Consider the following 26,587-nt stretch of genomic DNA (forward strand, 5'->3'; position numbering starts at 1 on the left):
CAATGAAAATAATATCGCAATAGACAACTATACCATCGAACGTGTGGATGCCTTCACATATCTAGGCACAGAAATCAATCAAAAGAATTCCGTAAGTAGCGAAATTAATGTATGTACTATTGTTCATACTATGCTAAATACTAAATTATTGATGAAGAAGAAAGATACTGAGAAGAGTATATAGCCCGGTGAAAAGGACAGACAGCACATGGAAAATTAAGAGAAACAATAATAGTCGAGGAAATGAAGCATTTTGGCTCGCAATCTTTTCGTCCAGCATGGATTTACTTGAAATTTTCACACAAGGTAGGAAATAGTCCAAGTATCATTTTCTATATCATGCTGCTGTACGCTAAAACCTTGGGGTAGTTGCCACCCCATCTCGGGGGTGGGAATTTTTTATTACATTTTAACCATGTAAATCGATGTAAAATTTAATTTTAAGAAAAAAATGTTTTTGACATTTTCTTCGTAAAACTAATATTTTTCGAGTTATTCGCGCTTGAAAGTAACAGTTTTTCGACGAAAAAATTGACTTTTTTGGAGGGTTTTTTGAGAATACCTCGAAAAATATGCATTTTATCAAAAAAAAACTGTAGATATCAAAATGATATCTTTTAGTAACACAAACCAAATTCTTTTTCTGTGATATCTTTAAGACCAATACAAACCGAGATAGGGCATGTTAAAAGTTAGCTTTTTCCGTCAAATGCATAATTTGAAATATTAAAAGCCAAATAACGGAAAAACTTTGCATTTTTAAATGCTTTTATTTAGTTCAATAGTTTGTGTCAAACCTTTAGACCAGGGGTTCCCAAACTGGGGGGCGCGCCCCCCCTGGGGGGCGTGAGGACATATCAGGGGGGGCGCGAGACAAGTTGAACATTAAATTAAATTTAGTTATTTTTCTAAAATTCAAAATTAACCGTTTGTTAAACTATATCTGGTAACGCAGAGTAAGCAAAAGTTATCTCAAATACCTCTTTTTGACAATACTGTGAAACGCCACATTGATGATATATGACCGAAGACATACAAAACCACAGTGGCGTGCTGGCCATATAAATGAATCGGTGCAATCACCGAGAGGCCGCGGCCTCTTGAGCCCGGTCAAATAGGTTTTTTTTACAAAAAATTTTACATGTAACAAAAAAAATATTTTTTTTTAACTTTAAAAACATTTCAAAAAAATTTAATTTTCTTTTAATTGTAAAATACAGTTTAAGTAAATGAATAAGACGCTACAGATAATATTTATTTTCATACATACAAGTATATTATGGTATTCCAATTTCATTCAAACATCTAATATGTACTATGCACAATAAAAAATGGAAAAACGTGCATTTTTGACCGAATTATTGGAAGTATCGCCAAACGATTTGATCAAGACAAATCGTTTTATGATGATATAAGATACAATGATTTTGATACAATAAAAAATGATATACCATTAACGGCATTTACATAAAAATTTAAAAAATTTATCGTATCATATTATCTGCGACTGCAATTCAAGAAGAACGCGTAGATTTTCTGATAAATGGATTGTATTAAAAATAGGATTTTGCAAATAACTGAAATTATAGAAGATCGAGTTAATGATGAATATCTACAGAAAATATGAAGGATGATATTATTAATCTAAGTGATAACGAACATGAAGTAACAAATGACAATGTTGTTGACATTGTGAAAACTTCACCTCCATGTGGTACTAAAAAGTGTAAAGATTGTATAGCTTGCTGTTACGCCCTTTTGCATAAGTATAACTTATATCAGTGTGCCGATCGAAATTTAAATATAGTATACCTATAAGCATTTATTAACTCTTTCGGTGACACAAGTATCTTGAGAAAGAAGCTTTTCACACTTAGCTTCCATTCGTCGTGGTAGTCAGACGTGCGTAGGAAAGAAGCTTGTTTTTTAAAACCGGTGTCTATAAATTAGATATTTAAATAAATATTTTGTGAACTTTAAAAGTAAATTAATTACACCAAATAAAAAAGCGAAATCGGAATAAAAACATTAAAAAGTTATGAGTGCAGTTAGCGGGGGCGACGCCCCCAATAAAAATGTTTTAGAAACCCAAATGGATACAGAACATGCAACATCTTCAAAGGAGGAGCTATTAGGATTCCAAAATCTTGTTCCAGTTACACAGATAAGTACCACAAAACTTGTTAATAATAAACCCATTATCGATAATGACTTTGCTAATGTACACACTTCAATAACAAATAACATTAACAAAGAAGTAGGAACAAAAAGGGAGGAATTTCTTTACCGACAAAACGACCTAGGACCTTTTTACGCGTATTTAGAAAATAATTCACCCGATTTTAAAGGCAGATTAAACGCGTTAAGGATAGGTGACATTATTATCACAAATTTTAAAGAAATTGATGAAAAAATTGTAAGCATTGACGCAGTAGGAAGAAATAAAATACGTATAAAATTTAAAGATTATAAATCGGCTAACTATATCATATCTAAAAAAAATGAAGCAATATTTATAAAAAATAATCTAGACATATACATTCCTAAGTTTCTTTTAGTTAGACAGGGCGTAATAAAAGATATTTCCACAGAATTTTCAGTAGAGTATGTTAAAAACAGAATAAAAATGTACGATTTACACTGTAAATTTGAAGTCCTTCAAGTCACAAGATTAAATCGAAGACAAGTAGATGAAAACGGTACTCAATACATTCCAACAAAAACATGCGTAGTTAGTTTTAAGTCACAAGTGCTACCAAAATATATAACAATCAACAAGGTACTAAAGGAAGTCGAACCATACAAACAAAAGGTGCTATTATGCTTTAATTGTCTTCGATTTGGACATACAGGTGGGCAGTGTAAGAGCAAGGCTAGGTGCGATAAATGTCAAGAATCCCACAACTCAAAAGATTGTAAAAAGACCGATCTCACTCCAAAATGTTTTAACTGTTCGGGGGATCATTTTACTACAAATTTAAGCGCGTGTCAAGAATTTCAGCGTCAAAAACTTATTAAAGACGCTATGTCTTCCAATAATATTAGTTATCAAGACGCAAACAAACAGTTCCCCAGAAACTCCTATGCAAAAGTAACATCCATAAATACGGAACAAACTACAAACCTCTCCTGCCTCAAAACTTTCCCTCCATTAAATCCCAATAATTATACACCTACCCAATTCCCATCAAATCCAATTAACAAAATGTCAACTAATAATATATTCTACAATAATAATTCAAATAGTACAAATTCTCGAACATTCAAAAGACAGAGACCAAATAGTCCAGATCCAACATTAATTTTGCATAATGAAATTATATCTTCCCCTAGATCTCAATTACCTACGGGAGGAATATTAGACAGCATTAACTATAAGGGAAATATTAATAATAATTCAGTTGCATCTCCTTCAGACTTGAGCATGATAAATTCAATATTAGAATTAGTTATAGAAATTGTCACAAAAGTTTTAGTAACAAAAAGTATAAACATAAATAAGGAAGAACTCGAAAACTTAGTCAAATTAACTATAAATGGAAACACGTCATCACATTCTCAGACCTCAACCATGCAATAAATATCCTTCAATGGAACTGCCGTTCGGCAGTTTCTAATAAAAATAACTTAGAATATCTACTAGATAGGGGCAACTACTCCGTTGCACTTCTATCGGAAACATGGTTTAAAGCAGAAAAATACTATAATTTTAAAGGCTTTAACAATATTCGCTGTGACCGGGACGACGGGTACGGCGGCTCTGCCATTTTATTAAAATCAGACTTAATATACCAAGAAGTCTCAATTCCAACTACAATCAACTTTGAGCATACTTGTATCTCGGTAAATTTTCCATATATACATAAAAAAATTTACTTTGTTTCAGTATACCTTAAACCGAGAACTAGAATATCATTACAACAGTGGATTAACTTTTTGGAATAAATTCCAAAACCATTCATAATTGGGGGCGACTTTAACGCACATAGTTTGGCATGGAACGATGGATATGACGATATCTATGGCAAGATTCTTTTGGAAGCTATCGAACAATGCAACCTAGTAATTATAAACGACGGATCACCTACATTAGCAAACAATAAGAAGTCAGCTGTAGACTTGACCCTCTGTACACAGGATCTGACACAACTAATTACGTGGTGTACTTTAGAAGAACCTTATGGCTCTAATCACTTACCAATACACATACAATTTGGAAGGAATATCCCACCTGCGCAAATTAAACAGACAAAACATAATATATGGAGACTCAAGGCTGCTAATTGGGATGTATACACCGCTACCCTTGAAGCAACAGAACCAAAATCATCACTAATGGGCATTATCGACAATATTAACAAAGCTGCCGACAAAGCAATTCCGTTACGAAAATCAAACGCACAAAATAGAAATCATTGCTCAAAGGACTGGTGGAACGAAACCTGTAACATAGCTGCTAAAGCAAGAAAACAAGCTTTCTTAACCTACACACAGGCTCCAAATCTTAATAATCTAACAGAATACAAAAGACTTGATGCAGTAGCTAAAAAAACTTTTAAAGAAACTAAGAAAAAAAGTTGGATAAATTACTGCCAAAATCTAAATCAAAATACACCAATTAAAGAAGTGTGGAACAAAGTAAACCGATATAAAAACCGAAAACAAGCGAATAAACCCCTAATGGACCCCAAAGAAGACTGGATAAGCGAATTCCACACAAAAATCTCACCTCCATGGGTCGAAAACAACATTACTCAACAAATAGCTACTGTAAATAGGAACACTTCTTTCCTACAATCGTTATTTCAATTATGGGAACTCGATCATTGCATTAAATCAACAAATAATAAATCTCCCGGGGCGGATAGCATTTCATATAATATGTTGCATAAAATGCCCTTAGACCATAAGAAAGCCCTGTTGGAATTGTTCAATTCGATTTGGATAAATAGGATTCCTTTTCCACCGATGTGGAAAGAATACATCATAGTACCTATCAAAAAACCTGGAAAACAGAATGGAAATGCAGATTCATATAGACCCATAGCTTTATCATCGTGTATATTTAAAACCATGGAAAGAATGCTAAAGAACAGGCTTGAATATTGGCTAGAAAATGAAACAATATTACCTGACTCACAATATGCTTTTAGAAAGGGAAGATCTTCCTTGGAACCCCTAACGATACTAGTAAATGACATCTATCTAGGATTCACACACAAATACAGCACTTTGGCCACATTTTTGGATATAACTTCAGCATATGATAATGTTCAAATAAATATACTAGAAGAGAAGCTCATCAATATTGGTCTACCAACCTCCTTTGCCAACTTCATAAAATCAGCTTACTCTAATCGATCAGTTTCCTTAAAGATAAATCAAGAAATTTCGGAATCAAGAATATGTAGATCTGGATTACCACAAGGTAGTATCCTGAGCCCAATCCTCTACAGCCTATACACAATGGATATAGAAAATGTTATATCACAAAAGTCTAAAATCATTCAATACGCTGATGATGTTGTTATTTACACCAGTAGCAAATCAGAGGACAAATGTATAGAAAATATCAACACTGAATTTATAAAAATCCAAAAATACCTAGACAACATGGGACTTTCCATATCCGAGTCCAAAACCAATATATGTATTTTCTCTAGAAACAGAAACAACTATCAAAGACAATTAACAATAGGAAAATATAAACTCTGTATTAGTAACTCTGTAAAATATCTTGGTCTGCATCTAGATAGGAAACTATTATGGAAGGACTGTATCCACCAAATTATCAAAAAAACAAGTAATTCTATAAATATCCTAAGAGCGTTTTGTAGAGCAAAGTGGGGAGCAGACCCAAATACGGCTTTACTATTCTACAAAACAATGGTACGATCAATAATGGATTATGGAAGTCAACTCTATGGAACAGCAGCAGATACGCATCTAAATAAAATCGAGATACAACAAAATAAATGCTTAAGAGTTTGCCTGGGATATCTTAAGTCAACGCCCATAAACATTATACAAGCTGAAGCCGTGGAACCTCCTCTTAAACTAAGAAGACAACTATTGAGCAGAAAATTCATGATAAAAACCATTTCAAAAAAAACTTCTTACCTCAATAGTGTACAGTCACTAACAGTTCAAGTTCTGACCCATAGATACTGGCACTTCAAGAAAACCCCCCTCATAGTAGAATCTTTCTCAGAAATAGCTGACATTACAGATATACTCTATTCCAACCAACTCCCTCCAGTTTTAATTTACTCACCTGAACAAATTTTTTCACGTGAAATTAAAACCTACTATTTTGAAAGTGAAGAAGTAGCAAGTATCAATCAAACAAAGTTCAACGAAACAAAAAACAAATACTGGCCAAACTATGATTCTATATTCACTGATGGATCAAAGTCAAAAGAATATACCAGTTGTGCCTTTTACCATTTTGAGGAAAATACTGACAAAAAATTTATTTTACCAAAGGAAGCTTCCATATACACTGCAGAACTAACAGCAATAGTGCAAGCTATGAAATACGTACTCGGCTCTAACCACGACAAATTTATAATATGTACGGACAGCAAAAGTGCAGTAGATAAACTTAAAAATGTTAAAATAAATAGATCAGTTAATCATATTGAAGCAAAAATCCTGTATTTACATAATGAGATACACATCAAGAATAAAGTCGTCATATATCTATGGGTAAAGGGACACGCAGGCATAACAGGTAATGAAATGGTGGATGCCTTAGCAAAAACAGCTCCAACATCAGGAGAAGAACTAAATCTTAAACTACCCCCGTCCGATTTATTCTTAAATCAAAGGAACAAAATAAATGAGATGTGGCAAAACCTATACAGTGCATCAACAACTGGAACAAACTTTTGTAAACACCAGCCAAGGATCCCCAGAAAACCATGGTTTCACAAAATACCAAACAGAAACTTTGTCGCCACAATAAATCGAATACGTGCAAACCATGCACTAACACCTTATTATAAGCACAAAATAAAAATTACAGACGATCCACTGTGTAGTTGTGGTAAAATGGGTACATTGGTACATGTTTTACTTGAATGTCCAATAAATATTGTAAACATTAATAATCTATATAAAAACTTAATTCACTACAAGATAAACCTTCCAATAGACCTAAATTGTATTATTTTTTCAGGAAATAATAATATACTTTATGTACTTCATCAACACATCATAAACTGTAAACTAAAATTGTAAAATTACTAACCAATTTTGTAAGCAATTCTGCAAAATAAACTAAATGTAAAGCATTAAAGGAAAAAAAAGGTGAATACAAAAAAAAAATAAAAAAAATAATAAAAAAAATAAACCAAGTAAAAAAAAATGAACCAATTAAAAAAAAAACCAAAAAAAAAAAACAAAAAAAAAACAAAAAAAAAACAAAAAAAAACAAAAAAAAACAAAAAAAAACAAAAAAAACAAAAAAAAAGAAAAAAAAAAGAAAACAAAAAAAAAAATAAAAAACACACAAAGAGGGCTAAAACCTCCGCGGCGTTGAACCGGGTTGATGCTCTAGCGCGGAAAGAAAAAAAAAATTAAACACCTTACACTTTACTAATGCTACATATTACTAACAAAACAAATGAATACATCATGCTCAAGTTTGATACTATGAAACAATTTACACAAACTATTTATACAATCTAACATAGTCTGGCTAATTGGTCCTCACCAAAGCCATAAATTCCACGAAAAAAAAAAAAAAAAAAAGAAGCTTTTCAACGTTGAAATACATAAAAAATCGGTTAAGAAGTACTTTATAAAAAGATCACTTGAAAATATTTATGCTAATGGCTATAGAAAAAAAAAGTATTGGCTTTATATGAGCTTAAACATGATGAAATAATCGACGAATTTGCTCAAAAATCTACTATGATACGGAAATTATTGATCGAGAGTTAAGTAGGTAATTATTTTATTATATAATTGCAAAATAATGTTTAGATTATAGCGCTGTATTAATATTTAAATATTGTTAGATTAAAGTATTTGCACTGTACTTGTATTTGTACTAGGTCTGGATCCCGCGTATGAAAAAAAAGTTGATTAATAGCAAGCTGAAAATTTGTTAATAGCTTAAGGGTGTCTAGTCGGACAAACTTTGATATATGGGAACACTGAAACAGGGGAAGTTTTAATTGTGGAACAGGTTAAAAATTTGGAATGGTCACACCACGAAAACGGCACATTTATTTTGTCCGACAGAACAGACTTAAACTCTTCGAACAGAGATTAAACTCTCATGCAAAAATCAGACTGCTATTTATCACCAAATGGGCGTTTTAATGAGTGGAACATGTAGAATATGTCAAATGACAGGAATTATGGCAGGTGATGAATAGCAGTCTGATTTTTGCATGAGAGTTTAATCTCTGTTCGGTGAGTTTAAGTCTGTTCTGTCGGACAAAATAAATGTGCTCTTTTCGTGGTGTGACCGTTCCAAATTTTTAACTTGTTCCACAATTAAAACTGCCCCTGTTGCAGTGTTCCCATATATCAAAGTTTATCCGACTAGACATCCTTAAGCTATTAACAAATTTTCAGCTTGCTATTAATCAACTTTTTTTTCATACGCGGGATCCAGACCTATACTCTCTTGTATAATTTATTTACTAAAATTCAACTTACCTAATACATAATTGAAAAATGCTCAAAATGTTATTTTACTTTTATCTTAATTCCTAAATCCAATTCATATTATATTTAATCAGGAAATTATGGTTCCTACCTTACTGCATACAATATTGTCATACATGTCATTTATTATTTGTAAGATTGCTTATATTTAAATAAAAAAATATAGCTAATTAAAAAAATTCATTATATTCAAAGTTTTATGTTTTATTTAAATATAGTTTATCTTTTCGTTTTTTGTTATTTTATAAATAACGAATAAAACATCCTGATAAATAGAAGGTAAAATGAGGATGGGAGGCCGGTTTTCTATAAAATCACCGGGCCGCTTGAAAAGTTCCAGCACGCCACTGCAAAACCAGGTAGTTGATGCAGTAAAATAATCGCCATTTTTTGCTATTCAGCTAGACGAGAGTACTAACATATAATTATCATATTATCATATTCATAACACAATGTTATCAGTTAATTGTTTATGTTCGGTATATTCAAAACGAAAGAATGAAGGACGAGCTACTCTTTTCTACAGAGTTGGAGACTGGAGACCACGGCAAAAGCTGTTAATGTTATGAAAGCAGTGTGAGAGTTTTTTGACAAACATGAACTATCTTGGCAAAAACTAATCAGTTTATGTACAGATGGCGCAACTTCAATGCTTCGTTTTCGTTCAGGCTATTTGTAATTAGTAATAGAAAAAAATGCTGATGTGATTGGGATACATTGTTTTATACATCGACAAGCCTTGTCAGCAAAAACCCTTCCAAATGAACTTAGGGATGTCTTAAAGTTGTGTATTAAAGTAGTGAAGTACATAAAAAACAGTGTGTTGAATACTCGACTGTTTAAAACTCTGGTGTCATCGACCTTCCTGAGTCCCCGATTGTTCACACTGCAGTATACTGCATAAGGATTTATTGGTCCTGAAAATTTAGAAAGTGATCACAAAACACTGCTACTTCATACAGAAGTACGATGGCTATTAAAAGGAAACATGTTGGCAAGATTATTTGACCTTTAAGATGAAGTAATCACCTTGGAACACCAAAAGCAAAATGAGCTAAACATGGCCTTCAAAAAACATTGTACCCAAGTAATATTGGCCTATTTGTCAGACATCTTTGACTCGTTGAACAGCCTTCACCTAAAACTGCAGGGTGGAAACTCAAATATAGTAGTTACTCATTGTGATGGAGGCTTAATTACTCAACTTTGGAGGCGTAAAATATCAGCAAACCCCTGAAATTATTCAAATTTCTCTAAAGTAGAGCCAATCTCAGAAGAAACACGCTTCAAGGACATTTATGAAGGACCAAGTTTAAAAATCCAAATATCAAACCATTTGGAGAGCCTAACTGAAGAGTTCCGAAATACTTCCCAAACACTTGTGAAAATTTTATTTACAGAATCCATTCCATGTCAACTGATCCAATCCATGTCAACATAGACTCCCTGCCTGAATCACTTCAAGAAGATGCTTTGCAAATAAATCCAAATGATTTTTTGAATGATTCCTCTGCCAAATACTTTGTTATAATGGACAAACCTTCATTTTGGTTAAAATATTTCAAAGTGTATCTTAGTGTATCACGGGAAGCTCTTCATTTATATTTGCCTTTTTCAAGTAACTATTTGTGCGATTTTCAACACTTGTGGCAATTAAAACAAAGTATCGGTATAAACTTGATGTTGCTAGTGACTTGTGCTGTGAGCTTACTAAAACTCAGCCACGAATAGGCATACTAGTAAATAAAATGAAAGCACATCCATCTCACTAACCAACCTGATATATTTTTCTTGTATTAATAACTTTTGTATTTTATGGAAACTGATATTATAGTATCTTATGACAGAATAAATAAATGTTTTGTTTTCAAGCTAATACTTATTTGTTTTGATTTTGTTCCTATTTAGGCGCATACAATTTATTGTAAAGGGGAGGCGCGAGAAACTTTCATTTCAACAAAAGGGGGCGTGGTACAAAAAAGTTTGGGAACCCCTGCTTTAGACGTTAATTTGACTGCCTTTTCTTCAATGCAAATGAATGAAAATTTGCAGACACATGAATTCGCGGGAACAATGCACGAATAGTCAATAAAAAAAATTTCATGTTTATTAATTGTTTAAATAAAAAAAAACGATTGTAATGGAAAACGCTTAAATTCTCTTGTTTTTTACAATGTAAAAACTTGAAACTTTAACGGATTGTATTCGCGGTGTGCAAGTACTTGGAAGGGGAAACGAGAAACGACCCTGCGCGAGTCGCGGAGAAATATTGCAACTATCTTAAATAATTCATATTGTCAATTGAAATTGTCAAATTGACGTATATTTCATACCTTCTGTCAATGAAGCAGAAAAATTATATATTGCTCCTCAATATTGATATGATATGCAATTATTATATAAAGGTAAATTTAATTAATTTTATTTTGCTTGCAGTACTGCATTTTAATAACTAATTTTATTTACTACATACAATTGTTGACGTTTTCACAACATAACCTGAATCTTATTTTTTCTTCTTATTATTTTTTTGGACTATGGCCTTGACAATTATCCAGTAACCAGGACTAATATAATTGGCCAATATAATTAAAAGTGCGAATTTTAGTATAGAGCGTAGAAAAAGGGGTCGCTTTGCCGAACTTGCACGGTCCCAATAGCTAATGATATGAACAATACATAATTTCACTTTTTACGTTAATTCTTTACGTTATGCTTCATTAATAAACAATAAGGTTTCAAATTTTTTGCCGATTCCGACTACTTTTCATGTTAGTTTTTTTTTTTTTTTTTTTTTTTTTGTCAGACAAAGTCGAATCCACCCGAAGGTTATTAGCGACATTTCTGTAACATTTGTAACAATATTAAATCAAAAATTGGTAAACATTAATTACAATTTGTAAACAATTAAACCTTTGGAGCAATAATTGGATTCCACGCACTAACACTTTATTTTTGAAATGAACTTTCAGATCGCTAGCGACACTCCGACACTCTCTTTCTGATACATCATTAGTGATAGCGTTACGCGCACTAGTACTCTGCTTGTTCCTATATCCTTCTATGCCTATGTGAGATGGTATCCACAGGAAGATTCTTCTGAAACTTTCTTGAGCTTCCATTAGTTCGGCCTTGATTCTTTTCTCAATGGGGTGTTTGTGGTATATATTTTGCATAGCTTTGACTATGCTAAGAGAGTCGGAAAGGACTAGACAACAGGGGAGGTTTTTAATATTTACACGTTTGATGGCTTTAAACAAACCAAAGAGCTCTGCAGTATAGATGCTGGAATTTAGAGAAAGATGTTGGAGCATAGCTAGGCGATGGATAAATCCATCAATATTCTTTTGAAGTAGAAACTTAAATCTTAATGTTGACTTAATTGAGATGTGTCACTTTCCCAGTCCGATGCCTCCTCACTACCAAGGTATTTATGAATTTTTTTCCTTAAGGACGTGATTTTGCGTTTTATAGATCTTTCCTTTAAATGGGGGTAAACTTCAATGAGCATATCGGTTAAGGCTTCTAGGTCTGTGGTATATTCTTTAATCGTGGCTATATGATCTGTTGATCCCGTGATATTCGTTAGGAGCATGTCAAGTTGATCAAAGTTTAGAGGGAAAGGTAGAGGGTGATTTTCTATGAAGTTTTTGGCAGGGTCAAGTAAGAGAGAAAATGAGCGTTCAGAAGTGCTTGCTGAACTAATTTTAGCTTTTTTAGATTTTGCTTGGACTTTAGGCGGTGGAAAAATGTTACGTTCTTTTGAAGATGGGTCTGCTTCAGGTGAAATAATTTCATCAAAGTTACGTTTTGGTTGATTGATTATGTGACTGTCCTTATTTAATGCATCTACTTTGTTTGGTATCTCCGGGACATTAGAAATAGACATTTGTTCACACTGAGAAGGGTTTGTATCATTGGGTGCTTGCGAAGATATATTTGTTGCGCTGGATATCGATGCTTCATTGTTTTGGTTAGTGTTTAGTTGAGCTAGTGGTTCGGAGCACTGGGATGCAATGTGACCTGGCTTCTTGCATCTAAAGCAAACTAAACTGTCTTGAGAAATGAATATTCTATATATCGTGTTGTCAAAAACAAGAGTAAATGTCTCTGGTAGTGTTAGACTGTGAGGACTGATATAGATTTGTCTTCTAAAACTAAGGATGTGATTGTACTCAGGCATAGAAGCACTAATTTTGAGGAATGTCATGGGGGAGACAGGAACTATGCCGATTTTTTGTAACTCATTGATTAGCAAGTCGTGCGGTACTGAAGGACATACGCCGGAGAGCACAAGTCGTTCCGCTGGTGTAACTAACCTTCTCGCTCTGACAATTTCACCTTGTATTTCTATTTGACCATGATTATTCATAAAATCATCCACCATTTGTTTATTGGATAAATACATACATATGCGATTATTAGATAATCTAGAAGAGAAGATTATATTTTTCGGTTGAATTATATTTCCAAGCGGGAGAAGATAGTCTTGAAGTTTGGTGTTTTCTAAGGCACTAAAGATAATTCCTTGGGACTTTAAAGGAAATTGCACTCCCGACGCTGCCAAAGAGTATGACTGTGGTGCGTTTATTTGACTTTGATGGTCTTGTATTGTAGAACTGTTGTGTGATTCCATGTTTGAATTAATTTCGAAATTTGGATAAACGTTAAGTGAAAAGTAAGTCCGACCCTGTACACCTGCAAAAACAGGTATATGGGTCTTTACTAAAAGCGGTTATTTTGCTGGTAAAACTGGATTTGTTTATTGACAACAATAACAAATAATTGCAATTTGCAGACTTTAATGCTAATTTAACTGGATATTATGTAACGAGTTTGTACACTTACAGTTTATTTCCATATATCACTGAGATTCACAATTTATAACTTATATTAAACTTTGTTAATATTAAAAATATTCGGAGCCCACATTGAATACAACATTATAGTTATCGATGCAGGACCGGTCTCCTTTTCATGTTAGTACATCATATGTTTTATACATATTTTAATAAACATGACGATACATTTTAATGTTTAAAAAGTGTAAGACTAAAAAGTTATGGGCCATTCCACGAACATACGCCTGTTTTGGATTACTTCGACAACGAATATTTTACTGTGCAACATAAGAAGTAAGAAAGTAAATGGCGCTAATAATTATTCCACAATAAACAACAATGTAATTTGCAATTTACTTTCGTTCTTCTTATTTTGCACACTAAAATATTTGTTGTCGAAGTAATCCAAAACAGGCGTATGTTCGTGGAATGGACCATAAAAATAAAATGATATGAAAAAAAATTTTTAAGAAACGCTTTTCTTTAGTTACAAGTGACTAAAATTAAATATATTATAAAAAAATCAGCTAATAAGCAAAAAATAAAAGAAAAAATCTAACACATTTGGTAAAGAAAAGCGTGGGGCGAAAACCGTTTATTCGATGAACACGCGCCACGCTTTTCTTTGACGGATGTGTTAGATTTTTTCATTTTTTTTTTAAATATTTTTAATTTTAGTCACTCGTAACTAAAGAAAACCGTTTCTTAAAAATTTTTTTTTTATATTTTTTTATTGAAGGAAAACTTATAATACTTTTTCAAGCACACAGTCAGACCTTTCAAAAAATAATAATAAAAAGTTTCTAGCATGAAACTTAAGCGACTTATGATCAAAAAAAGGTCGGTACCTGCTTTTCTCTATGAAAAAATCAGTGAAAACAACCCCCTAACTATCCTCCTAATTAAAAATTGGTCTTCACCTTTCTGTAACTCCTTTTATATTTGTATTATCAATACACTTAAGGAGTGTGACCTATTTAAAAGGCCTAATTTTAGAAAAATTGGAGTTTAAAGAAAAATTGATTTTTTGAAAGTTCTTATTTTTCACCTTTTACTTCAAAATATCTCCGTAAACACTAGAGATACGAAAAAAAGATAAATTACTAAATTGTAGCTTTATTAATTACTAAAATTCCCGTGTGCACAGATTTTCATTACAGTGAATAGTTAGTGAGATATAGCTATTTAAAACTTCTATTTACGAGCAAACACCCCCTTATTCGAGCCCTTTAAACCCATTCCAATTAAAAACTATGGGATATTACGGAATTTAGTTTACACAGTCTTATAGCTCTTCAAAAATCCTACAAAATCACTTTTGAAAAAACTTTTTACCGCCAAAAATGAAGGAGCCATGTTAATAAAACGATTTTTTTTTCGAAAAATTCGAATAGTTCGCTTATGGATCGTTTTCAATGTATGTATAATACCACAGAAACGGTTCGTATACTGGAAGATGACTAAAAAACTTTTTGTATTTGTATTTGTACATATTTGTAAATTCGTATTTTTGTGTAAATAAATGTTTTTGTAATTCTTTAATTCTACTTTTTTTCTGTACGGACTTATTAAATTATCTACTTATAAAAATTGCAATGATATTAAGGGTGGTTTTTAAGGGTTGAAATATTATGATATTATATCCTAAAGCATAAAACAATCATTATTTCAACAATCAAAACCAAATTTTACCCATATTAAAGTTTACAGTGTTTTTATATAATTTTTGACAATAAGGATTAGTTTACATCCCTAAAAATAATCAACCCCCTTAAGCATGATGTAGAATATGAAGTATAGGGTGAGATGATCCTAATCCCAAATTTGTATGTAGATCGATGCAAGCCGAAATTATTCTTTTAGGATAAGTAAATTTTTTATATATAGCTCCAACAATGGTGGTTTTAAGGGTTGAAATATTATGATAGTATATCTTAAAGCATAAAACAATCATTATGTAACTAATAAGAACCAAATGTTGACAATATTAAAGTTTAAATGTTATCTTACAATCTTTTACAATTAGGGGTAATTTTCACCCTTAAAAAACCAAAAGCGTACAACGGCTCAATATAGAAAATGAACTAGAGGGTGTTATGAGCCTAATCCCTAATTTTTGTACAAATCGATGCTGGACGAAAAAATTGCGAGGTTTTGCCATTTTTCCAGTTTCATTTCCTCGACTAAGTATAAAATTAATGAATGAAATAAAGGGTAGGATATTGTCAGATTTTTTAAAAGTCAAAGACTGTCATGGTTGGGAGATGTCCAGAGACAAGATGATACAAAAACAATAAAAAAAATATTACAATGGAAGCCGATAGGATGACAAAAAAATGGAAGACCCACATCGAGATGGTTGGATGACGTGGAAGACAACCTGAAAACTATGAATATAAGACAATGGGGGAGAAGGACACAAGAGAGGTCTGATTGGAAGGATATTGCCAGACAGGCAAATACCCATCCATGGTTATGATGAAAAAAGAAGAAGAATAATACAGATAGTTAGCTTCATTTACTAGAAGAATGCTAAATTAAATTCAGTTTGAAGGTTGAACTGTTATGATATTTTAGTTAATGATATTTTAGCCAATCACATTGCCTCACATCCTTATTTTATAGGTAATAACATTTCAATGCAAGGCAATATGATGTGTTTTACATGGTGTTTTACAGAATATCTAATTGATGTTGAATAGAGAAATTAAATTGGACAGCTTGTCTGGAAGTACCTATTTATGTAGAAGTTTCAGAAGTAGCAACCATCTACGAACAAAAATGAATTATATCGATGGCTTAGTGTGAAACCCTCGTATCTCATTAAATTACAATTTTACAGGAGAGGCAAAAAACTGATTTTCTGCATAATATAACCTAAAAACAAAAACTTCGTTACATATTTTTAATTCGAGCACATTGAGACAAATATCTGATATTGGCACAGAGCTAAAAGTGTTAAATGTTGCTATTAAATTCTAAATACAAATATTAACTATGGAAAATATGTAAATATCCTTGTAGTATATAGAGCCTTTGCCCAAGTAACTATGATAACCTCATATATCTTGATATACCATAGATATATAATACTCTAGATTGCGCCCTGCGATCTTAAAATGGGTGACGGTTGCGACAGAGATAAATGAGCCTATTTGGTCGGTAGTCTCTTTTTAATTTTAGGGGAATATCGACGACGTGACTATCCCACTTTATCGAGTAATATGTCTTGACAGTTGGAGCGGGTGGTGACGAGAAATGGTCTTTGGTCTTCGGACGTGGATAATCGTGGTTCGAATCCCATACCAACTTTACCTTTTTTATTTTTATTTAATCAATATTGCGTTTATTAGATATTTTTACTTCTGAAAAATGGACCTAAGTAAATCTAGCAGATAATAAATGTAGTACCTATGTATAGTAAGTTAATATTGGAATACATTTTGTGAACTGCATAGTAAAATAAAAGTCATTCGTTATTAATATAAATTCGTCCTTATTCGAATGATGTGAATAATATTTGTTTTGCTTCTACTTTTTTAAAAAATTGTAACAATAGTTTCATAAATAAAAATAATGTCTAATTACTTATAATTGAGTCGGTCATTTCAAAAACAGCAAAGTCCACAATTTTGAGAAACTAACTTTTTGAGAGGAATAGACTCCTTTAAGATAAACGTTGTGTGCAAAAACGACACCAGTCCAGTAAAAACATTAGGAACAAAACTACAATATAACTTTGAATTTTGATGTCATCCATTTCATCCATCTTTCGACTATATAGTTAAGTTTTCTTTGCTCTTCTGTAAAATTAGGAATATGTGACTCGTGTTATTTTTGAAATGACCGATTCAATTAATAAATCGATGGTACATTATGTTGATATTAATTATTGGTAATTTTTACGAATATTTTTAATTACTTTATAGTATTCTACCATTAACTTATTAAAAAAAATAACATTGGCTTTTATATTTTTAAAAATCTATAGGTACCTACACAGTTTTTCTTATTTGTTATATATTTCTTTGCATAGATTTATTTTAGAGATGTAATAATATCTAATAAACGCAATATTGATTAAATTAAAAATAAAAAAGTAAAGATTGGTATGGGATTCGAACCAGGATTATCCACGTCCGAAGACAAACGACCAGTTCTCGTCGCCATCCGCTCGAACTGTCAAACCATCTAAAATACTCGACGACAGAGTAGGATAGTGACGTTGTCGATACTCCCCTTGAATTAGAAAGAGACTACCGACCAAATAGGCTCATTTATCTCTGTCGCAACCGTCACCCAATTTAAGATCGTAAGGCGCAATCTAGAGTATTATAAATCTATGTGATATACGTGTTTTTCATCTCAAATGAGGTTGTGTTTATTATTATTAAGAGGTTTTCATTTTTCATAGCTTATTGCACACTAGGTCGATACAATACAAATAGTATTATCCAAATACTAGGTCGATATAATACAAATCTTTTGATTTAAGGTTCATAAAATGTTCCTATATGCCGGACTACCTTTTGTTGTTCACAAAAAAACATTTCTGCAAGTCAAATCTCTCAAACAAACACTCCAAATTAAGTACCAAATTCTTGGTTATAAATATACTGGTATTCACACTAAATCAAGAGAGCAATTATTGATATATGTGGTTTCTTTTTTCGGCTGTAGAAAATAGTCTAGTGTATTTGGAATTTTTCTAACAGTTGTAAATCGTGAGATACAAGGTTTTTAAACTAAAACCACCGAAATGTCATTTTTGAAAAAAAAAATGAGATACGAGGTTTTCACACTAAGCCATCGATATGTTGCACTCATCGAGGTATGGAATACCATATCCCAGGAGTATATTTCAACTCTAATTCATGGAATGTCTCAGAACCGGAAGCAATAGTTCAAGCTAGGGATGGCAACACCCTTTATAACCAAAGTAGTTGACTGTTGTCTTATTCAACTGTTTGTTATATTATCGTTTATTTGTTTTATGATTATTATGGTTTGTTTTTAAACCAAGAGGAGTGATTCAAATTTACAGAGTTATAATGCTTGTTTGTCATTGGTCCAACCGCAGGCAAGTTTACTCAACTGTTATAAAATTTTGACACTAATGACATTTATTAAATTTTGACAGTATGTATTGGCATTTCATAGGTTAATTAAGTTATATCGACGATTTTTTGTGTTTTCTGTGTTATTCCTTTGATTTTTAGTCTGCGCTTTTATACCTATAAAAAGCAGTTGTTTTTAGAACTCTTTAGCAACGTATTAATATAATATAATATTTATGGAATATCATTGAGGGCTGATGTGATCATCCAAAATTGATTTTTTTTGACTGGTCTTTTTCAAAAAAATTGTCATTAAGGTGTTAACAGATGATTGTAGACAGCTAGGATATGACAAAGGCTCTAACATGAAGGTAAAACACAAAGGTGTTTTAAGTTTTAATTTGTAAAGAAAATCCTCATGTTTTGTTGTGCCATGCGGATGCCACTCTCTCAATCTAATCATTGGGGACGCAGCTATATCTTGCACACAATAAACATCTTTTTTGGTATTATAAATTTATAGACATTTTTTTCTGCTTCTGTAGGGTGATTGCATTCTTTATTTGTTGATTTCTTTTACTATTTTTTAAATTTGCAGGAAATTTGTATATTCTTGTATTAAAGAGTGCCAACTTTTGTTTTGCTCAAAGCACTCAAACTCTAGAACAGTCATGCCTATGAACATTAAAAATCAGAAAATTTAATGGTCATGTTTATGATCTTTTTAATTCTGGTATTAAAAAAGTTTGTCATCCTCAACAAAAGTTGTCCATATTTTATGACCAGACCAGACATACCTACTCATTTGAAACAGTTTTGTGTGCCAAAAACTAATGTAGGAAATTGTTTCTTGAAACCAATACAATAATTATTGCTTTATATTTATAAACATCATTTTTAAATTTATAAATACATAGGAACAATAACATGTTTTTTATTGTACTGGTCTTTAAAATTCAGAATTAAATACAAAAAGTGTTTACCAAACAAAACAAAAACAATTATTTAAATTTAAAATATACCAAAGAATATAGATGACAGTGATATTCTATATTCCTTGAATATACTATACACTATCAAGGAATATAGATACTATACCTACATACAAGTACAAATCTATAAGTAAATGTTGATTTTTAAAAAGCTAAAGAATTTCTTTAAAAAAAGACATTCTCTTCATTATAAACATTGCCATGTAATCATATATTACTCAATCCCTTCAATATGTTTCTGTTCCTTGCTGCTTTTTCAGCTGATACTGTTTTTCTTATACATATTATTATTATACAATTAAAATTTTCTTTTTTATTGGCCATATTTTTTCCACCAAATATAAGGAATAGGCAACTTTCTTATCCTTTGTCCTTACAGCAGGTATTCTGACTGACTTGACTGACCGTTATGATTTATTTTTGTCCTCAACCGGATTTACTAGAACTGCAAACAACTGGTGAACTTGACAATAAAAAGTACAAAAATAATTCCTGATCTTAAGTGAAGCAAACAATATTTGAAGAGTGCTTCTTAAAATTCGTTAAACGGTTTATTCGTTAGCGTAAAAATTGAACATTGTATTTTTTCATTTAAAAAATTATAGCTTTGTCTAGTAGACTAATAGGTACGTTTAAATGAATTAGATGAAGAACAAAAGCGAAAATAATGAGGTCAAGTCTACTTTCTCTTATTCACCTATATTTTGCACAACACATCAAATGAAAATTACATCCCAAAAATCAGCTGTTGCACAAAGAAGCTCCAAATATTGAAATAAAACAATTCATGGGCAACTAAAAATACATCGTTACTAACCTTTAACACAAAGTCTATTGGACTTCAAAGCAAAAACGGGAAATTTTAAAACCAACTTGATATTGTACACTGTGCAAACTGTTCATTTTCCAACGTTTTGAAAGAGAAACCGCAGCTGGTATGTCCGCAACGAGTCAATGAAATCCCCTTTTAACACTCACTACTCACACAACTTCAGAAACTCTGACTTCATGGCCATCTATTTATTTTTAGCTCCGAAGAGAATCGGTGATTGTACGACACTGTCCGAGCGTTGCTCTCATCTGTCTATGGGGAGAGTGGAGTAAGTAAAAGTATAACGGTGCGCTTATCGGGACAATTTTTTAAGCAATATTATTATAATTAGCGGAACTATATGGAGCAATTTAAAAAAATTCGGCAATTGTTTCGGCGACACTGCTTATAATCGTTCGATATATTCCATATTAAAATAAGAATTCAATTCCAAATGAAAATTAGACTAGTGAGATGTTACTATATGTTCTCTACTCTTTTGTACGGTGTCGAAGGTTGGACTTTAACTTATATACACTTCTTAAAAAACTGGAAGCCTTTGAAATCTGGGTGTATCGGAGAATCCTACGAATAAGTTGGGTGGATAAAGTTCGTAACGAAGTTGTTTTACATCGGATGGGAAAAGTTACGGAAGTCGTCAGAACAGTTAAAAATCGCTAACTTGAATGATGATTTAACCATGTTATGTGACACCCAGAGAGATATACAGGGTGTTAGTAAATAAGTATGAAACATTTTAAGGGCTAATTCTACATGAAAAATTAATGCCAGTTTGCTCTATAAACATATGTCCGCAAATGCTTAGTTTCGGAGATACGGGGTGTTGAAATTTTTATTTCAAACTGCCAATTTATTTATTGCTCTAAGACCAGTTGAGCTATGAAAATGAAATTTGGTGAGTTTTAGGAGGTAGTTATTACGAATTTTATGACATGCAATTAAGAATTTTGTATTCATCATTGGCGCGCCTACGGGCAATGATCTGAATTATTTTAAAGAAAAAAATAGTACGCCACTGAGATATTTCGAATCAGAAATTATTTTTAAATTCCATGTCTAATTTATGATAAAAAACCTTTCTTGCCTTTTTTTCATATGATGCATCGTTTTTATGCAGAAAAATAAAACATCTTGGCGCATATTTTTCATTTCTTAAAACATCATCAAGAACTATCCAATATAATAATATGTACTAAACTAGAACAATAACAACTAATATTACTAATAAGATTTCAACTAGGTGCAAAGCTGCAAGAAATGTTTAAAATGATCTCCTTTACAAATAACAGAAGAATTTTATATTCATCATTGGCGCGCGTACGGGTAATGGTCTGAATTTTTTGAAGAAAAAAATAGTACGCCACTGAGATATGTCAAACAAAAAATCATTTTTGAATTCCTCGTTCAATTGACGACAAAAAATCTTTCTTGCCTTTTTTTCATATGCGGCGCCGTTTTTATGCAAAAAAATTAAACATCTTAACGTTTACAAAGTATTTGAACCAAGTTTATATGCATTTAGAAACTACCTCAAATACTTGGTAAGCGTTAAGATGTTGTATTTTTTTGTATAAAAACGGCGCCTCGTATGAAAAAAAGGAAAGAAAGATTTTTTATTGTAAATTGAACGAGAAATTCAAAAATGATTTTTAGTTTGACATATCTCAGTGGCGTACTATTTTTTTCTTCAAAAAATTCAGACGATTACCCGTACGCGCGCCAATGATGAATATAAAATTCTTCTGTTATCTGTAAAGATCATTTTAAACATTTCTTGCAGCTTTACACCTAGTTGAAATCTTATTAGTAATATTTTCTGTTATTGTTCTAGTTTAGTATTATTATATTGGATAGTTCTTGATGATGTATTAAGCAATGAGAAATACGCGCCAAGATGTTTTATTTTTCTGCATAAAAACGGTGCATCATATAAAAAAAGACAAGAAAGGTTTTTTATCATAAATTAGACGTGGAATTTAAAAATAATTTTTAATTCGAAATATCTCGGTAGCATACTATTTTTTCTTTAAAAAAATTCAGACCATTGCCCGTAGGCGCGCCAATGATGAATACAAAATTCTAAATTGTATGTCAAAAAATTCGTAATAACTACCTCCTAAAACTCACCAAATTTCATTTTCATAGCTCAACTGGTCTTAGAGCAATAAATAAATTGGCAGTTTGAAAAAAAAATTTCAACACCCCGTATCTCCGAAACTAAGCATTTGCGGACATATGTTTATAGAGCAAACTGGTATTAATTTTTCATTTAGAATTAGCCCTTAAAATTTTTCATACTTATTTACTAACACCCTGTAATATACTTCATTTAATAACACAAGGCAAGGTAGACGGAAGAAGTGGGCCAGGTCGAAGAAGAAAGGCATGGCTTAGAAACCTGAGAGAATTTTATAACATATCATATAACATATCAATTTTGACCTACGTAATATCGCTTTTGTAGTAAAAATACTATACATCCCTTTTCCGAGATGCCGTCAACAAAATTACTAAAGCCAATTTGATAGCCAACGCTCGATAATCGAGCACGGCACATGAAGAAGAAGAAGATTCCATATTGCTCAATGTGGTTGATACGCATAGGGAACTTGCACATTTTTTTATTACATAATAATGTTCAGTTTTGTATAAAAATGAGCTTTCCAAAATTTCACGCTTCAAAAACTCATAATAACTTAGAAGTACAAATTTAAAGTCTTATGTATTTTAAAATAGTTCAAGCGACCCGTGACGTCACATAGTTTAACTATATGGTTCCGTTTATGGTTATATTTAGGAATATTCTTCTTCTTCTTCTTTAGTTTATTGGCTAGTTTATTGGCCTCCACCTACTTGGGTGCCAGCTCGTCGTCGCGGAATAAAGGAAAAATATTTATATTCTGATATTTATCGCATGTCATTGTAATAATATATATCAGTTTGTTGAGATTGGAGTTTGATATAGTTATTGAAGGAAAGGAAAGAAGGTTTACTATGTAAAATAAAACCATTTTGTAAAAGTACAAATTTTCTATGAATAGTTCAAACGATCAAAAACACTTGTAACGTCACATCTGTATTTTCTACTGACGTCTATATTGTCTAATTAAAAATTATATACAATTTTGTTTACTTTGTTGGTTCAGAATGTAAACAAATAACCCGATAACGTCACGACGCGTCTTGGGCTGGCTGATATAATTTGAATTTTTTATCGTCTTTTGGGGGCCAAACGAAAGACAAACAAAACTTTTTTATCATTGATACATGTTTTAAATTATGTTCTGTTGTAATTTATAACATTTTTTTCGAATTTAATATTTTATGCAAGTTCCCTATTGCCGAATATCCAGTGGGTATAGAAATTCAAGGCAATTTGTTTATATCTTCTGGTGTTACAGACGCATTTTAAGAATTTCGTGAGCGATTCGTGTGACAAATATTAAGGTCATGAGTAGATGGGCAAGGAATAACACCATCAAAGAGCGCAAACTAGAATATCTTGGCCATGTTATGTGGAATGAACCATAGATATGGCTTTTTGCAACTCATTCTTCAGGGCAAGGTATTTGGAAAGAGGACCAGGGAGAAGAATGATATCTTGGCTTAAAAACCTGAGAAAGTGGTTCAATACATCGACAACTGGACTATTCCGAATATCAGAAAGCAAAGTTAGGATAGCCATGCTGATGGCCAAAATCCGGAACGGATAGGCATCGTAAGAAGAAGAATATGGGACGAATGGAAGTACCGCGGCCCCAATACGGTGATGCGTGTGTCGTCTGCCTTTATTTGTTACGAATTGTAGTTGCACCTGATTCATTTGTAGTGACGTCGATTTTTCGTAGAAAAATAAAAAGATTGTTCACTTTGTTGTTGCAGTTCTCAGTTCACTTTCATGATTGTTTGTAGAATAAAAAAAGTTCCGATTTTAAAGATCGTTTACTGAAAAAAAGATGAATGGACTTCTATTGGGTTGGGTGTTTTGTTTGAAATATATTACTATTTTGTATGAATCCCCAGTATGGTTCGCACGCAGATCGGTGGGAATCTGTAAAAATATTTTTATCAATGTTTGATAGGTATGTTTATGTAATTTGAGTAGCCGTCACTTTGAAGATAACCATTTGCGCCGGTTTTAATCTCTTCTGTGTCATATTACCGACAACTGACTGCAGAATAAGAGGTCCGGACTTTCTCACAATAACTTTTGCGAACGTAATAAATTATTATTGGAATGGGAATAATGTTTAATCTGCTAATCACTTTAACCGAATTTGAAAGTTTGTGAATCATAGATATATCATGTTTTCATAAATTAATATTTATGACTGCAAATAGTTTGTTGTGAGTAAGACATACCGTTAAAACCGTTATTCGTTATTCAGTTGTATTTCAAACTTAGGATATATTGATTAGGATATATTGATTTGCATGTGCTTCTCGTAGGAAAAATTTTTTAATATTTCAAAAATTCTTTAACTAGTTGCGTGTACTTGTTGCAGTGAAAATTATTTTATTAATTCTTTGAAAAATCTTTAATTCGTTGAGCGTGCTTGTTGTAGTGAAAATTCGTTAATTAATTCTTTTAAAATTTCTTTATTTAGTTGCGTGTGCTTGTTGTAGTGAAAATCATCATCATCAATGGCGATACAACTCTTCGTGAGTCTTTACCGCGTTTACTATTGCTTTCCATGTTTGTCGGTCCTGTGCCACTAATTCCCATTGTCGCACGCCCATTTTCTCTAGATCTTCTTTGACAGCATCTTTCCACCTTTTTCTAGGCCGCCCTACAGACCTTCTTCCATCTGGCCTTTCCCAGACTACATTGTTTATAAGGCGATTGTCGTTACTGCGCATCACATGCCCTGCCCATCTGAGACTATTGGCCTTTATATATCTGACTAGATTTTCTTTTCTGAATAGAGACTGTAGCTCGTTATTGTATCTGCGCCTCCATCCGTTTGTCACGCTGTCTCTGCAAGGGCCATATATCATTCGAAGGATTTTACGTTCCACACCAGCAATTTATTAACTTCTCTTTTTGTTAGCGTCCATGTTTCGCTTCCATACGCGACTGCTGGTCGTATTATGGTCTTATATATCTGGATTTTTGCACCTCGTGAAAGAAGTTTTGACTTCATTAGATGTTGCATTGCAAAGAAAGATCTGTTTCCTGCCATTATTCTCATTTCAACTTCTTGCTCTAATTTGTTGTCATTTGTGATTGTTGCTCCTAAATATTTAAATTCTTTAACCACTTCGAAGTTGTGATCGTTTATAGTAATGTTTTGCCTTATTCGCCGACGTTCTTGTTTTGAGACGACCATGTATTTTGTTTTGTCTTCATTTATTTTGAGACCGATGTTTAATGCAGCTTCTTCAAAGCTCGAGAAAATATCCTTAATTGTTATCCTGTTGTAGTGAAAAGATAAAATAAATTAAAATGTGGCGTCCCAAAATCCCTATCAATTAGAAGATTTACAGGGCGACTTAACGTACATATGCATGCTTTTCTATTTAAAATCATAACTTTTTTATTTTAATTGGAGCAACATTGATAAATCATTGTAAGAAATTTTAAAGCATAATACGGCCCAGACTACTCAAGGCCGCGTCCCACCATCAAATAATTTGATCAAACTGGTATGAGCAAACTAAAGGCCCCGTCTCACCATCAAATAATTGACAGTTATTTGATCAAACTTGACAGTTAGTGACACAAAGTGACAGTTAGTATGTATAGTTTGTGTCACTAACTGTCAAGTTTGATCAAATAAGTGTCAATTATTTGATGGTGAGACGGGGCCTTGAAAGTAACAGTTAGTGACGTCACATCCTGAGTGTTCATTGTGGATAATAATGAGAAATTTTAATTTTAAATAAAATACGAACAAGTTAGACAACTCAATACAAAAAATTTGATCAAACTAGACTGATAGTGAGAGCACAGATTTTTAGAATTTCAAAAGAACTGCAATTGTGACGTCACTTTTACGTACTTCCGGAGTTTGCTCAAACTGTTTGATCAAATTATTTGATGGTGAGACGCGGCCTTCACACAATGACACAATGTTGCCAAACTTAATTTTGTTATTTTCAGTGTAAATCTTTTCCACCAATTTCCGAGGGTACAATACATAGAAATTTAAGGGTTAACGCAAGTTTTGCTGATGCAGGAAT

At 32.2% G+C, this 26,587-nt stretch overlaps 1 protein-coding gene across 2 annotated transcripts in view; it reads right to left on the bottom strand.

The window, feature by feature from the left end:
- The window catches only part of LOC126887846 (inositol polyphosphate multikinase), a 203,350-nt gene extending 182,706 nt beyond the window's left edge, over positions 1-20,644 (bottom strand). Inside the window, exon 1 of one of the 2 annotated variants that reach the window (XM_050655737.1) lies at positions 20,390-20,644. The gene's annotated coding sequence lies outside the window, so the exon portion shown is untranslated. The remainder of the gene's footprint in view (positions 1-20,389) is intronic. The other variant, XM_050655739.1, reaches the window with a different exon arrangement.
- Between the last annotated feature and the right edge of the window lie 5,943 nt (positions 20,645-26,587).

The sequence above is a fragment of the Diabrotica virgifera genome, chromosome 7, assembly GCF_917563875.1.
Source record: "Diabrotica virgifera virgifera chromosome 7, PGI_DIABVI_V3a".
NCBI lineage: Eukaryota > Metazoa > Arthropoda > Insecta > Coleoptera > Chrysomelidae > Diabrotica > Diabrotica virgifera.